General features: G+C 47.6%; 1 protein-coding gene across 4 annotated transcripts in view; it reads left to right on the top strand.

The window, feature by feature from the left end:
* Positions 1–16,292, top strand: part of D2HGDH (D-2-hydroxyglutarate dehydrogenase) — a 1,118,641-nt gene that overhangs the window by 28,145 nt on the left and 1,074,204 nt on the right. The window lies entirely within an intron of this gene.

Raw genomic sequence — 16,292 nt, 5'->3', positions numbered from 1 at the left:
CTCATGTAACGTAACTGGTGCTATGTAAAGCGCTCCGATACCTGATTCAGTTTGGGTCAAGTTCGCGCTATATAAAACTCTGCAAAAAAAAAAAAAAGCAAAGATTTTATGAGGGCTGCGACCACCTCAGCGCTCCGCCCTCCTAAATGCCTCCAAAGAAACAACAGACAAACAACCGGCAGCGTGTGGTTGCGTCCACCACTCCCGCTCCGGTCTATATGATGCCCACAAAGAAACCACAGATAAACAACCGGCAGCGTGTGGTTGCGTCCACCACTCCCGCTCCGGTCTATGAGATGCTCACTAAGAAACAACAGATAAACAACCGTCAGCGTGTGGTTGCGTCCACCACTCCCACTCCGGTTTAGTAGATGCCCCAATGCGAAATAGATTGAGCACGGGAGCGTGTAGCGAATGAACCACTAGGCTCCGCAGCTCCCAAATTAGTATGATACACACCAATCCTGAAACGGTAACACGAGGCTGCGGCCACCTCCGGATTCCGCTCCATGCACCCACAGTAATGAAGAAAAACGGCAGCGCGAGCAGAGTAGGAACTCCGTGCTCCGTTAAAAAACAGAAACCAAGTGAAGCCTTCGGGAACACGGAGGGGGGGCTCCCAACTCTTACCGTCCTCTGAAGGATTCCTTGTGTGTCAGCCGACAAGACCCACCGGCATTGTGCTCAACCTTCGAACACCACACCAACAGCAACAAAACCTCTGACACTGCTCCAAACAGGAAATTCCAGAATTACGCGCATGGTTCCTACCGCGCAGACCCATAATATACTTCCTCATGATAGAGGGTCATAGGAAGTGTAGTTTATGGTAAAAACGCAAGCAGGCGCCGTTTGATAGATCCTGACAACAACTCTTCTTTAGAATGGAGGTAATTTATTTAGGATGTATTTGAATGTATAGTGACACGAGCTTTGGGTGGGATGGCGCCGTTTGATAGATCCTGACAAAGACTTCTTTAGAATGGAGGTAATTTATTTAGGATGTATTTGAATGTATAGTGACCCGAGCTTTGGGTGGGATGGTGTCATGCACGTGTATGTTGGTGAAGTGTTGTTGATTTTTTTGAAAATGCAATAAAGTTTATTTGAGAGAAAAAATACTGTTTAAGTTATAACATCTTTACCACCTCCTGGAGCAAGCTTTCATCACTTCCATCCCTTGCCAACATGATATGCCACCTCAAATGTATTCTATTGGACCAGTTGGAAACGCAGAACCAAGAAACATGATTTTTAATACTGGCACTCAATTTTGCCAAATTGTGTGATCTGTTCTTGGGCAATCACTTTTGATCTTATTCATCTGCTCTCTTTTTGTCAAGATGGAGAGTATTTAGCATCACTACAAAAACTGCAAGTAAGCCTACAATAAAAAAATGGACTGGATATTATATGGAGCGGAGAAGTCCCCAGACTCATGGTATATTTACCCAAACACAATATGGTGGTAAATATATAACCTTTGCAGCAAGTAGCAGTGTGCTGTTATCTCAGAACTACAGTTAAATAAACTGTTTGATCCTGGGCACATCATACTCTACATAAAGCTCGTTTGTGTTTCCTGCCTTGAACTGCTCACTCAGGGAAGCAGTGGGCATGATGGGCACATGAAGGTCATAGCTACTTTCCTAACTCCAGTCCTAGAATATTTGGGGGAAGAGCAACCTTCTCCTAAATATTACAGTAAGCTTATTTATAATTGGAATATTTTGGGGAACGTTATAAATTTCCTAAGTATTTTTAGGAAGGGCTGAACAGTATAATTTTGAACTGAAGAAAGTGCTGCCCCGAAGGCGCAGAGCAAGGCAACAAAATAGGGCTACCCTACATGAGCCTCTGTCCACTTAGTAACGTCAGCACTTGGCTTAATGGAAGAAATATGCCTCAAGTTATAGTCTCAGAACAGGTCCACGCATGGTAATTATTATCAAAATGAGCCAATTTTTAGGTGGAGCCTAGACAGCACTTACGCTGTCGCTTAGTGGCCTGTTGTATATGGTTTGTGGAGTTAAACTCTGCCCATTGCTTGCCATTTCTTTTTATTTGTCTATGCCAGCATCCTTTAGAAATCCTTACTTGCTACTTGGCAATTCTTCCTCTTTTCCATCCTTTGTTTTCCGCTTTCTTGCCATTCAGCACCAGCCAAGTACTGTCTCCTTGTGCTTTCAGTGTGCTACTCTGTGGACTACTTTGTTTTTTCTTGCCTGCTTGTCACTTGGGGAGATTCAGAGTGCAGGTTTGCTGGGCTGTTCTCACCTCCCCCGATCCACCCATCCCAGTGTCCGCTGCAGCCTCTTTCCTCCTACTGCACATGGCACCTCTACACCGTACTGGGCATGCGCTCAAGCATCCCAGTCCATTAATCTCCCTGCCCGCCTGTCGATGTTAGTCCCTTCTCCCCTGACCCTGCTTTAACCAACCACACAACTGTGTAGCACTCTCTAATGTGAGTTTGGAGCTCATAGAAAATACATGACAGCATGGGAAAAATGGACATGTTACGTCTCTGCAGACTCTCAGCTGTATTACATTTTTATTCATCATGGTTGTTGCACTCCATGAGAGCGCATGTTCTGGCAGGCCATCTTCCCCTCCACCACCGTCCTTGCTTGCACCCGGCTCCCATATTGAGGCTGCTTCCACCTGCGCACTGCCCCAGTCACAGCACTTCAAATGCTTGCGTTTTCCGCAGGTGTAAAATAATTATTTTAATTGAAGCCACCTGACGGAGTGCGCGGTGTCACGGAGTACAGGCTAACAGGAGACGGTGTGCCTACGGAATAGTTGTGTTCTCTGGCCATCTCCTTGCCGGACACCAGTTCGGGTTTATGGATCACATAAACTCGTGAATGAATTCCCGCACCACAGGGATCAGTCTCCACACATAACGTAGGAAGGGTACGGATCCAGTGGACCTGCCCATCCTTTGGGATCCATCGTCCGAATTACGGGAGGACCCAGAGTGGCACTGATTGCGACAGTCCTGAAGAAGACCTAAGTGACCCTCAGAGGCACATAGTTAACGGTCGAAACATGTTGACTTTAGCAGTGGTAGGAGGGAAGCCTTGAGATTCCTAATTTTCTCCTTAAGGCATTTCCCATCCCTTTCTTACTTTTTAATCCTGATAGGGGTACCAAGGAAAGTTGAATAAATATACTTGTTTGGTTGGCACCCCTAATCAGTTTTAAGCACTTCCCTTGAACTGCACTTTTTGGTCGCACTTACAGTTTTGGTCACTGGGTGTTTGCACGGCTTTCACCGCAATTTATGTTATGTGTTGTCCTATGTTGAATTTTTCTGGTTGTACGTCCTGTTAAGTGGAATTTATTATTTTCCCCCTCCCTTATGCTCCGCCCTGAGTGTGGGTACACCAGGGCGTATTGTAAGCAGGCCCAATGATGAAGCATGTCACGTACTTCGGTATGTGAGTGAGGGCAGTTTTTCCAAACAGAGCGATTTGCCTGCTTGGGGTATTTGTGTTTTTGTGTTTTGCCTGTGTGGTCTACTCTATACACCCCCTCTGTGTGTGTACATTTGTGATTTCTGGGGGTCAGGGGTGGTAGAGTCTAAACCTATAGGACCCTCACCCCTTTTCTGTGCTGAATATGGAGTGAGACAAGAGACACAATGAAAAATGTGCGAACATACGTGACAAGAATTTTCAATTCTATTAAGGACACGTAGGAGAGGATTATGCTTCTCATTTTCTTTACTGAAAATTCTCAGCAGCCAATAAGATGAAAGTAAAACAAATAAACACTACACTACCCATGAACTCTCACTGGGTATCACATGATAACCATAGAGTAACCCCTATATAAAGAGTTCAAAGGAATACCATATCCTCTTTCTTTGTCAAAATAAACGGTTAAGACCATGAAACACAGTCCAACGTCTGCGAACAATATGGAAAGGATAACAAGTCTTCTGAATGGAAAACAGCAGTCCAAGGCAGTCTTCAAGCTTGCGTCAATGAGACATTCTGATCATGTTGGGACCAGGATGAATACCAGCGAACTTTATTTGAGGTCCGATCCTGAAATGAAAAAATAGAGCCATAATACCGTACTCCCTCAAGAGAGTATCTTACATCAGAAAGGGAGGGAAAAAACAGGAATATAGGCACAGTATAAAATTATAGTCAAGGCAAATAATGTAAATTTACAATAAGCAATACAGAATTGCTGGGTGGGATAATCCTCTCCTCCGTGTCCTTAATAGAATTGAAAATTCTTGTCATGTATGTTTGCTAATTTTTAATTCTATGTCAGGACTGGAGGCTCCGATTATGCTTGTTTAAAGCTGCGCCACCACAACAGATGCAATATCCACAATAGGTTTATAGTAAAAAGAAGTCAGATGACCAATCAGCTGCATTCATAATATCTGATAAACTGACACCCATAGAAAAAGCTTTAGAAGCCATAGCCCCAGGAGCTGAATGTGCACCAAATTTTGAAACATCTATTCCTGCCTCGCCCATGAGCCAACGCACCCATCTGGATAAGGTAGCTGGGGTCACTGGGCGAAACGGTTTCTGTAGAGCAATTAATAACTGACCGCTCATTTCATGTCTAAATTCAGCAGTACTTACCTCGTAATCCCGGATACATTGTACCACACGTACTTTAGGATTATTAGGAAAAACCGGATAGGTAACAATAGCGGTATTACACTTAGTGCGTCTGGTGATAACAAAAGTAACACCCTCTGGTGAAAACCTATGACCTACTAGATCCAGCGTGCGGATATCCGAAACCCGTTTACAAGACACTAAACAAAGTAGCATAGTCAATTTTGCAGAAAATTGCTTACGGGATAGATATGTCTTGGAGGGCCATGCTTCCAAGAATACCAAAACAGTTGACACATCGCATAACTCAGAATATTTAAGAGATGGGGGTTTTACCAACCGGATACCCCTGAGCAGTTTGCATATCAAAGGATGTTCACCAGCTGGTTTGCCATTGATCACCACGTGACCTGGAGAGATGACAGACCGGAAATTATTGACAGTTCTATAGGCGAGACCAGAAGAGGCAATGGACGCAAGAAAATTCACCATCAAGGAGACATCCGCTGTATCGGGATCCACCTGCCGTTGAGAGCACCAACTACACCATTGTGTTCAGGCTGAAGAATAATGCTTGTGTGTGTTGGGAGACCAAGCCTCGCTGATAAATATGGTAGCGTCTCGCGAAAAGCCTTGGATTTGCCAGCGATCCCCGAAACCCGCCAAGCAACCAGAAGGAGTTGTCCCGATGCTATCAAAGAATGCGGAGTTTTCAGAAGATCCAGCAACAGATTCCACCGCTGGGGCAGGAGTAGCGGTACTTCACAAAGCATTTCGAGAAGAACCCGGGACCCATGCCTGAGCCCTCCAAAGAAGAGTGATCAGAATCAATTCCTACTGATAACTTTTGGTTCGGGCTAGAACCCTGGGAATCATCACAAAAGGTGGAAAGGCATAACACAGAGTTGTCGGCCAATCCGGCAGAAAAGCATCCGTGGCCAGGGCCTCCGGACGCCAGCTGAAAAACGCTGGAATTTGCCTGTTGAGGCGAGAGGCAAATAGGTCGATCTGACAAGGACCCCACAGCCGATTCAACGACTGGAACCCTTGAGAATGGAGTCTCCAGTCGCTGAAATCTCGGAGATGATGAGTGCCAATCAGCAATCTGGTTGTTGCACCGTGGAACATATTCCACTACTACCAATATCTTGTTTTGAAGGCAAAAGTGCCAGAAATCCTTGGCAATTTCCGCTAGAATCTGGGACCTTGTGCTCCCCCAACTTGTTCACATAATGAACCGCTGACACATTGTCCATGCGGAGGAGAATGCAGCAATTTGTCTTGCGGGGAGAGAGGCAGCGAATCGCAAATGAAGCCGCCAGAAGTTCCAGGCAATTAGTGTGTAAATTCAATTCCTCCTGTGACCAGCGGACGCCTGTAGATATCTGACCGGAACAGGCTCCCCAACCCCACCGACTGATATCGGATTCTATCACTACCTCTGGAGTGGCTCCGAATAGGGCTCGTCCATTCCAAGACTCCATGTGTTCTAGCCACCACAACATCTCCCACCTCGCCTCCTCTGAAAGAGGAATCTGATCTGAATACTTGAGGCCTTTCTGGAGATGCCGGATCTTGAGCTGTTGCAGTGCCCGGTAATGAAGGGGATCCGTGAAGATCGCTTGAATGGAGGAAGCTAACAATCCTACGATCCGAGCTACAGATCTCAACGATATAATCTGCTTGTGTAAAATCAACCTCAACCCTCTCTTGATCAATCTGATCTTCTGATTGGGTAAGAGGAGTTGGCAAGTGAGGGAGTTGATCAGAAAACATAGGAACTCGATCGATTGAGACGGAATCAAGACCGATTTTTGCAGATTCACATGAAACCAGAGACTCTGCAAAAGATCTATGATCCAATCCAGATGTGTTAGTACCAGACGAGGACAACGAGCCATGATGAGAATGTCATCCAAGTAAATAATGAGACAAACACCCCGGGCTCATAGAGATTCTACTACAGGCCTCAGAAGTTTCATGAAGCATCAAGGTGCTGACGAGAGGCCGAAGGGAAGGACCTTGTACCTGTACCAGACTCCCTGCCATTGGAATTGAAGAAAACGACGATGAGGTACATAAATGGGCACAGACAGATACGCATCCTTCGGATCTAGACGGACCATTCAGTCCCCTTCCTGAAGAAGATCGCGAGGAAGATGGATCCCCTCCATCTTGAAGTGTCGATATACGACCCATCCATTGATCTCCCTGAGATTTAAAACTAGCCTGGATCCACCCCCTTTCTTCTGCACTAGGAAAATGTTGCTGATAAAACCTTGGGGGTGAGGAGACACCAGCACTATGGGCCCTTTTTTAAGGAGAGATGCTGTTTCGCTGGAAATGAAGGTCTGATCTTGAAGAGAAAAAATCATTGGGTTTGGAGGAAGAGTTTGAGTGGGGGAATTGAAGAACTCTATCTTGTAACCCTGCACAATGTCCAGGATCCACGCATCTTACAAGATCTTTTGCCAAATGTGGAGATTTCTTTTATTCTGCCCCCCCCCCCCAACATCACTTCTGAGAATGAAATCAAGCTTACCTGAAGCTGTGGAATCCTGGTGTCCTCCCTGGCTACCTCCATAATGGCCTTTCCTGAACTTGTTCCTAGCTCTACGTGTTGGATAGAAGGAGAAGGAGTTCAAGCTGGAGTCCTGATATCCTCCACGCTGTGACTGAGAGCCACGTTGGGTGCCTTGTTGGAAACCTTGGCCGATCGACCTCCCACAATATCATCCGGCCTGGCCAAAAACCGGGCGAAAAGCCTGCTTGAGGGAACCCTGTGCTTTGTCTAGGCCACTGAAAGTGGCGACAAATTTTGTCAGCTCTTTAAGAAAAGGCTGACCAAAGAGCAGACCATGAGCTAAAGGACCAGACTCAGATGATGAAAGCGCCACCAATTTCGGGTCGAGCTTCAAAAGAATAGAGCGACGGCGCTCGCAAGACATAGCGCAATTTGCATTTCCTAATTGACAGATGGCCCTTTGAGCCCACCCAATCAGCTTATCCGGATCAATTGCAGAAGCGGACTCTTTTGCCCAAAAACCTAGGTCCAAGATTTTTGTAAGAGGACCAGTTAAATCCAACAACTTGTCCTGACAAGACCTCCATGCTCGATTGATCCCCTTCTTAAGATCCTTAGAGTATTTTTTAAGATGGGCAAGCATGGAGGGGTACACCTCCGAAGTGTCTGCCACCTTGTCAGGCAAATCCAGTCTAGGACATTCAGAACGCAACCGCGTTCTTACTTCCTTAGCAAACGCCTGACGAATATGGGATTGCACATATTCAGCAACCTCGGAAGACGGAAGCCATGAAGAGGAATTAGGATGGACAATCTCAGTGGGATCAAAGGTGATGAGTCTGGGATGGGATGGTGCATTTACATAACGTTTTTTACATAACTTCTTAGTAGGTGGAGAAGAGTCTTCCTGCTCTGACGCAGGATCAGCGGAAGTATCACCGTCATCCCCTTGAGATGAACCAGAAGAAGGGACCTCCTTAGAAGAAGAACCATACGAGTGGTAATTAAACAAGGCTTTGGCTAATCTGGGGAAGTCAGGGGCGTAAGGATTTTTAACACCTTTGCCACTAGAGGTGGGACGACTGGTGGAAGCCATGCTTGATGTAAAGCATAATTGCATAAATGGCGTTTCAAGGGTTCAATAGCCCGGACTAGGGCTTTGTTAACAGACTGTTGAACCCCCACAGCTAGAGCTTCAACAAGCTCCTGCTCCAGTGACCCAGAGGGTCATTCACCAAAATACTCCTCTTCAAAATAAAACTCTGACATGTTGACACAATAAAGTGACACTTATACCCACTGGAGGAGAATTTGGCCCACACAGGTGCTATTTGCACTGAAACACTGTAGAAAGCATAACCTGAAAAAGAACAACAAGTCATTAGGGGGGAGTGGTGAACTCCAGACAAGCCAATGCACGACAGGCACTGAAAAGAATAACAGTGCGTGCAAATGAAATAAAGCATGGAGGGAGGGCTTGCCAAGAAAAAACACTCTAGGCAATGACTATGCAACTATTATACAGACTAATTTCTCAATAAGAATGAAAACGGGCGTCGCTGAGGTTTGGCACAGGCAAGTGGGTGTAGAGCAAGTTCTGCGCTGCTCCCGCGCTCCTTCAAACCCGGATTGTGAAAGAAAAAAATGGGAAAATGGCCGCTGCGCATGCGCGGTACGAGCCGCCTGTAAAACCAAAAGAGGACTGCGCTGCGAACCGATGCGCGTCCTCACACCCCTGTACTCCCACTCCACAAACAGAAGGCGTGGGCATCAAGCACCCGTACCAGGGAGGTTAAGACATTCCCAATCACTCAGCACGAAAGCAACATTCTCCTGGAAACCGCGCACACACAGGAACAGAAACGCGCTACAAAGACGGGTCAAATGGGAAAAAAAAGTTGTCCCAAATATTTTGTCTGCCGTGTCCCTAGAAGCGAACCCTCGATCTCTGAAGTTCGAAAGCGACACTCCATCATCTACGCTAAGTAAGCTGCACTGAAATGCGGAGAGTATAGATTGGAAACTGATACAATGAAACACTGAGCAAGCATAGCAATGCAAAGCCAAGCGCAATAGTGTGAGAAGTTGGCCTGATGTATGATGTTCACTATTCTAGTGAGCACCTTGTATCAGTCCAAACAATCCCTTATGGTGGTGGTTGTAAAGTCAACCTTATAGACAAGCTATCCTAATGGTAGCATGGACTCAGCAGTCTTAGGCTAAACTCAAGAGGGCATGTGAAGCCAGCTGTTTTACCATATGCAATCCTGTAATATCAATTGAAAGGACACCACACAAGTTATATATTATAAAAATATATGTATTGATTACTAGAATAATCCTCTGTACTCTTTATGAGTGCAGAGGCACAAGCGTTTAAACAAAAGCACAGTTAAACATACAAAAGTTGCACAATTATGGATAGGCCCGGTGGCCACTCAAACCATATATTAAATAAGTGATATAAGAACCGCTTTACGAACAGTTGTAAGGCCTAGGGCCTTGGGAATCGCTGGGACTACACTGGACTAACAGCAGTTAGGACGGGAGTAGCCCGCGGGATTCGGGTGCAGAGCTAAAAGCACACGCATGCACCAATGCAAAGTTAATGGTGGTTAAAAGTTATAAAGTTACTGCTTTGGAAGTCTTCCGACTGGACTAGAACTTAGCCACTTAAAACTAGGACACTAGAAGTGTAAACCACTACAGGAGCACCGGTGTTAGATCGTTACCTCACCCACAGGAAGCGGGTGCTGTAGTTCTGAAAATTCTGGACCCGTGTAATAACTCCGGACTCGAGAATTAAACTTCGTCGTAAAATGACGAATTTGGTATCAAAAGACCGAGAATGGCTAGTACACTATGTACAAGCATTTTCGTCATATTCGAGTGACGTTTTCACCTCGAAATCGTCATTTTCGTCTTGAACCCTTGGCTTCCATTTTGTGTAAGGCAGCCATTTTGTGAGTTGCCCTTTACATAGGCTTATAATACAGCTAAATTCGATTCCAAAGGACACGTACACCTTGATTGACTCTTCCCTGACCTGGGCAAGTTGGAACCATTGCCCCAGGCCGAACCTGTTTGGTCAGTTCATCTCCCAGTGGCCGAGCAAGATAGCATCAAGGCTCAACAGGCCATAAACCCATTCATCGCACACACACCCTGCCGAATCTTGCTCACACCTGTCCCTGCTCTTTTCTCTCGCTTGCTTTATGATGGGGAGGTGCCCGGTTTTATTGGGGATCCACCGATATCTGATGAAATGTTAGGCCTTGTCGAGTAATTTATTGTGGGCTGGACAAACTGAACTATGGCCTTGTCATCATGACTCTGCTTTTTATTTGTAATGGATACATTTCAATAGTATTGTAAAATGTAAAGAATGTTTGCCTAAAGCACAATATTTCGTATAAAAAGAGAAGCCTGACTTTGTGAATTGTGACAGTCTCCTGAGAATATACTTCCCGTGTGTTGTACTTCTAGGACGCTTGTTACCTTGGTTGCAGCCAATAAAATCGATCCTTGACTTCACCTAGAAGACTCTGAGTTTCTGTGGTCTAAATCAGGAAAGGACTCGAGGTCTTTGGGTGTACCCTGGCACCGCTGGGTTACCGGATCAGTACCGGTTCTGAAAAACCCAGTACCTCAGTGCATAGGTGCCAAAGTGTGTCGGGTTTCGTCGTGGAGATCTATGGAGCCTGGAGATGAAGATGCTGTAGGCGGCCAGGAGAGAAGAGTCAGGTTGGATCCAAGGGTGGATCGAAGATGTGAAGTACCTGAAAGCAGAGGGGACAGAGTCTGGGTCACTAGCCAGTGACCAGGATGGAACCAGGAAGGAACCAGGCGATGTCGGGTGCAATCAGGTGGTTGTCGAGAAGCTTGTATCCGCTGCCACGTGGACTCTGGGGCACCGAGGATGACCAGGAGTGGATCACAAGCTGTCCCACAAAGGCTCTCCCTGTCGGCGGTGTCGGCTTCCGGATCGGAGTTAACAGGCCTTGGCAAATGCAACCCACGCAGGAACTGCAGATCGCTTCATACTCGAACCAGCAAGGTCAGAGAGGTGGCTCCTTTTCAGGGGAGCGAGGGCCAGTCTGGAGCAACCAGACTAACAGAGTAGTTACAAAGATTCGTCGTCGTAGAGGCCACAAGCCAACGGGCAAGTGACCGGACAGACGCGTCGAGCAGCAAAATACAAAAGGGCCCCACGCAGCACTCGGTGAGTGCGGAGGGGTGAGCTTCGATGCACGAACTGCTCGGGGCTGGGGCTTCTCAAACCCAAATGCACAGCTTCGAGGATACCTCAGGAGCTGCACGGTCAGCACTTTGCAGTCTTTTTAAGATGGCCGGTCCCACGTCTCACGTCGCCTCCATGGGTCTCAGCTTTGCTGTGGCTGTGGATGGGGCTGTTGGATGTCTGGGAATCCGGTTCTTGTCGATCTCTGTCGCTCAATCTCCGGATGGAGCTGCAACAAAGCAAACCGTTGGGCGCTGGATGGTGCCTGTTTGCAGAGGGTGGTCACTCCTTGACCACAAGGGAGATTCTTCAGTCTTCCACGTCGAGTGGGATGTCGAAGGGTCCAGAGTTCTGTATCAAAGTTTCAATCAGGATAAAATCTGCTGCTCATGGGCACAGCTCCTACCTTTATTCCAAATCAAGGGGCTGGATTACCTGCTAGGTCCCTCCTATGGGTGGGACCCAGGAAGGGGGTGGTTACACCCCTTTCCCTTTGTCCAGTTTCGCGCTGGGGCTGGAGTGCCCCAGGACCGGTTTGAACTGGGCTATGCATGGGACACCTTGTGTGCCCCAGGCAGTGTCTAGTTTCACTCGCCCTGCCTGCCTCAATCCACTATCTCCTGTCTGGGGTGGTGTAACACCTCTCTGTGACAGGAAACCCTTTGTCCAGGCCTCCCCTGCCAAGTTTCGGTCAGCAGCAGGAGGCCAGACTTGTGTCGGTGGCAGCAGCATCCATTTTGTGATGCTGTGGCTCTGGTTAGAATTAACCGCGTTTAAGTAAAGTAACATGTCATCTCCCTCTAGAAGGGTGGAATGCTACCCCCGTCGCCAGAACTGGTGAGGGGGTAGTATTCCAAAGTGTATGACACCTTACACGACATGTTTTGATAATGCCAAACCAAAGTAAGCAATAACCGCGAGGATTATAATGCACTTAAGAGTATATGGTATGGCAATACCCTGGAACAGCTATAAGGAAATGGTTCCGAAAGTTGCAGACAGGCTCAGCTCATGCTAGAGCACCATCTCACATAAAACCAAGCACTCTGCCTCCAGGATTGTTAAGGCCTGCCATAGGAGTGACTTATAGGTGCATATGTGTCCAGATATAGGTTTAGATATAGGTATACTATATCTAAGCAAGGGTTGATTACACAACCTTGCCCCAGCTGAGTGATCAGCCAGTTGTGTCTGTTTGGATAGCCAGCCAGGGGTGGCAAAAGATATGCTGCAGCCCCTGGTAGGCCTGTGATGCACCTATGCCCTGGGTACCTATAGTACACTGTACAGGGGCTCATAAGGTGATCCAATACCCAATTGGTGATGTACCTAAAGTACATGTATGTGAATTTAGAGAGAGAACAGCAGGCTGTGGGTCTGATTAGCAGGACCACAGCCACATTAAGTCGAAAACCAGTGAAGCAAAAAGCAAAAATTGGGGTGACCATATGAAAGCAGACCCTACTCTCCTACATATAGTAATACAAACGCGCTAAGAGATAACAAGGCAACAACATAGGCAATGCGAATAAGCACTTAACTGGCTGTGGAGCAGCAAAGAAAGAGGATATGGTATTCTCTTGTACTCTTTATATAGGGGTTATCCTATGGTTGTCATGTGATACCCAGTGAGTGTTCATGGGTATTGTAGTATTTATTTGTTTTACTTTCATCTTTTTGGCTGCTGAGAATTTTCAGTAAAAAAAATGAGAAGCATAATCGGAGCCTCTGGTCTTGATATATAAAGGGTTCTTCCATGCTCACAGGTTGTGCACAAAGCCGTGGGATGACAAGTCCCCCAGAAAGGCCCTTCTTGCTGCTGCTACGCAGTTCTGCAGCGCTCTCAAACACGCCTCACATTCCCCTCTTCTTTCGTAGCTCCAATATCCAATGAAGTAAATTAGCTATTGGCACACAGTTACTTTTACAGAAACAATACGAGTTAATCTTACAGTACCGCTGCCCCTAATTTTCATAGGAGTTTTTCGGGTGAAGGTATTAACCATGCCAAAGCTTTAATGACTGCAGTTCTTGTAACCCTCATTTGGCACGAATAAGAGGGCAACATAATTTTAGCTCGTGCTTTTATTTCTTAAAATACATTGCTTCTCCACACTGCCCAGACCAAGCCAAAGCCATAATGTAAATCTTGCATACAAATTATAAATCTCTTTGTAGACATTTCTGTCACTGTGCCTGCACTGCCGGTTGCATATTTCCACTTCCATTTTCTTCACTGTTGTGGTATAGAGTGGTGTGGATACTTTCTTCATACTCTGGTATCTCCTATGGTGGTCTTCTGGCCTAGAATCTCTTCCTGAACGGATGCATTACTTCCAAAAGAAACCCTCAGCATTTGTCCTAGATAACAAGTCCTTTGCAGGCACACACAAATCAAAGACCTCCCCTTGTATAGTGAGTTACTTCTCAGTTTAAGGTTGCGGACAGGCAGGGCTGCTGTCTCGCTCTGCTCTCTGCTTCTAGTTAAAGAGTCCGGCCGAGTTTACTAGGACGCATGGCAGGCAAAAGGCGAAATTCAACTGTAGGGATGTCAACATGAGCTCTGCACAAACAACCCAAGGAGCTATCGCCGAATTAACGCCACTTTATCACAGCCAAAGTCGTGATAAATTTACCTCCCCCATTCACAAGCTGGTGCTAACAGCCTATAGCACCAGTTTTCCTGCAATAGCAGTCGCAAAAAACATCGCCATAGAGGACCACCGCAACTATTTCTAATGAGATGCAGAGTAGGCGTTCCCGTGCAAAGAGCCGCGACAACACGAAACCTCAAAATTCACAACGACCAGCCAGATTGGCGATAAGAACACAAAACACGTGAAAAGGTGTGTTAGCAGCAGGAATTTAACACCTGCTCTGACCTGGTGTAAAGTCGGACCACAGCCTGCACCACAAAAGGGATCCCAGCCGACAGCCACACCTGAAGACAAACAGATGCCATGGAGCAACTGAACATGCAGCACGGACACCCAAGAGGGCCACAACACCCACCAACACCACCCCTAGGACCACCCCTCTCTGGCACCCCCGATCAAAGACATGCCACATCAGCTACACCTAAACATGTACGAAATAATCCACCTGATGTTGCACAATCACAACTGGTGACATGCATGTGTCATCACAGAAATGAGCATCACACATTCACTTTCAAAGCAAACAATGAAACTTTATTGAAATTAACACAGAAATGAAGACACATGGCGGCTCCCCTCGGGACAATCCGTAGGTCACAGCCTGCAAGATAAAAATATGATGAGAAGGTGTGTCCTGCGCACATCAAAGGACAGAGAGAGAGCGAAGGAGAGAGAGATAAGAAGAGAGGGGTAGAGAGAGAGAGAGGAAGAGAGTGGTAGAGAGAGAGAGAAGAAGAGAGGGGGAGACAAAGAGAGGGGGAGAGAGAGAAGAAGAGAGGGGGAGAGAGAGAGAGAGAGAAGAAGAGAGGGGAAGAGAGAGGGAGAGAAGAAGAGAGGGGAGATAGAGAGAAGAAGAGAGGGAGCGAGAGAAAGAAGAAGAGAGGGGGAGAGAGAGAAGAAGAGAGTGGGAGACAGAGAAGAAAAGAGGGCGATAGAGAGAGTGCCGACCCTGTGCACCCAGGTCACACTGCTCACCTGCTGCCACCGGTGTGTATCCAACTACTTGCCGGTATGTATAGCAGTACACCAGGTCACACATCAGAGTCAGAGCCGTCATCTGAAACAGAGCCCAGATACATGCCTGGCACAGAACACACACTTGTGCAAGACAACATCACCCGCCCGCCCGCCCATGCACACCTAGGCAGAGGCATCCCAGCCCCTCCCACCGCTCATCGGAGCATGCCCGCCTATACACACCCAGGCCTCACTGCTCACCTTTCGCCACAGACGTGTAGACAGCAGGTCCCACCACGTGCCGCTGCAAGCCACAAGCCCGCAGACATGTCACCCTCCACATCATAGGACATACCAGGGCACCCGGCAACATTGCAGCCTGCACAGCCGCACAGCCCAATGGGTGCCACTGACTTTGATCCTGGATGTCAGGCCACGTGGTGGTAGGCCCGCTCAGCCCGCTGGCTCAGCCTATACTGTGGTCCAGCAAGGCACACAAATCCTGTGCACTCCAGACCCCTGGAACAGGGCATCATCGCAGGCTGCACACCCGCTCAGCAGCTTAATGCGCCAATGATTCAGTTCCCCCAAAGTCACTGTCCCGTGGCAGGGAGCCTGTGATGGCCGCAATGCAGCGTGTGCCACACACCCTGTTCAACCCCAGTCAGAGTCCTGTGGCGGGGTGCCTGTGCAGACCGCAATGCAGTGGGTGCCACACACCCTGTTCAACCCCAGTCAGCACCAAGTGGTGGTAGGCCTATACCGGCCTCAAGGCCTCGGGTCCGTCATCCAGTCACCACCGGCAGAGGGGTATGTGACGTCGTCAGCCCTTTATATTTGCGGGGTCACATGGCCTGTGACGCCTGTGCCAGATGGGTGTGGCGTGCGTGTAAACCTGCTCTCAGGGAGTGGCTGTGACATGCTGACAACTAGACCAGTGACCTGCACACCACCAGCGAGTACGCCTGCGATGGGAGCAATGAGGGCCCCCCGTGGAAGCGTTAGCTGAGTGGTCTGGCCTGCGGTACGCCGGAACAGCGCAGGGCTTGCAAAAATGACTCGTGGGCACTGGGCGTGGTTCAGTCCATGTCCAGACAAGAAAGTGGCTGATGCCTGTGTCCCTGTTGTGGTGTCCACGGGACCGGTGACAAATTTCTATGTAACACCCTCTGAATGGCATCCCACAGGATGAGCTTCACGGACACAAGGGAAATCACTGTCCCTACATTCATCCACACATACATACAATGAATGATGAAAGACATGACACAGCAGTGCGTCACTGGATGTTTATTGCACATCCAGTGCAGTTCTGCAGC

The sequence above is a fragment of the Lissotriton helveticus genome, chromosome 11, assembly GCF_964261635.1.
Source record: "Lissotriton helveticus chromosome 11, aLisHel1.1, whole genome shotgun sequence".
In the NCBI taxonomy this organism is placed as follows: Eukaryota; Metazoa; Chordata; class Amphibia; order Caudata; family Salamandridae; genus Lissotriton; species Lissotriton helveticus.
Note: the sequence above shows the minus strand (reverse complement) of the source record. Positions and strands in the feature narration are given on the sequence as shown.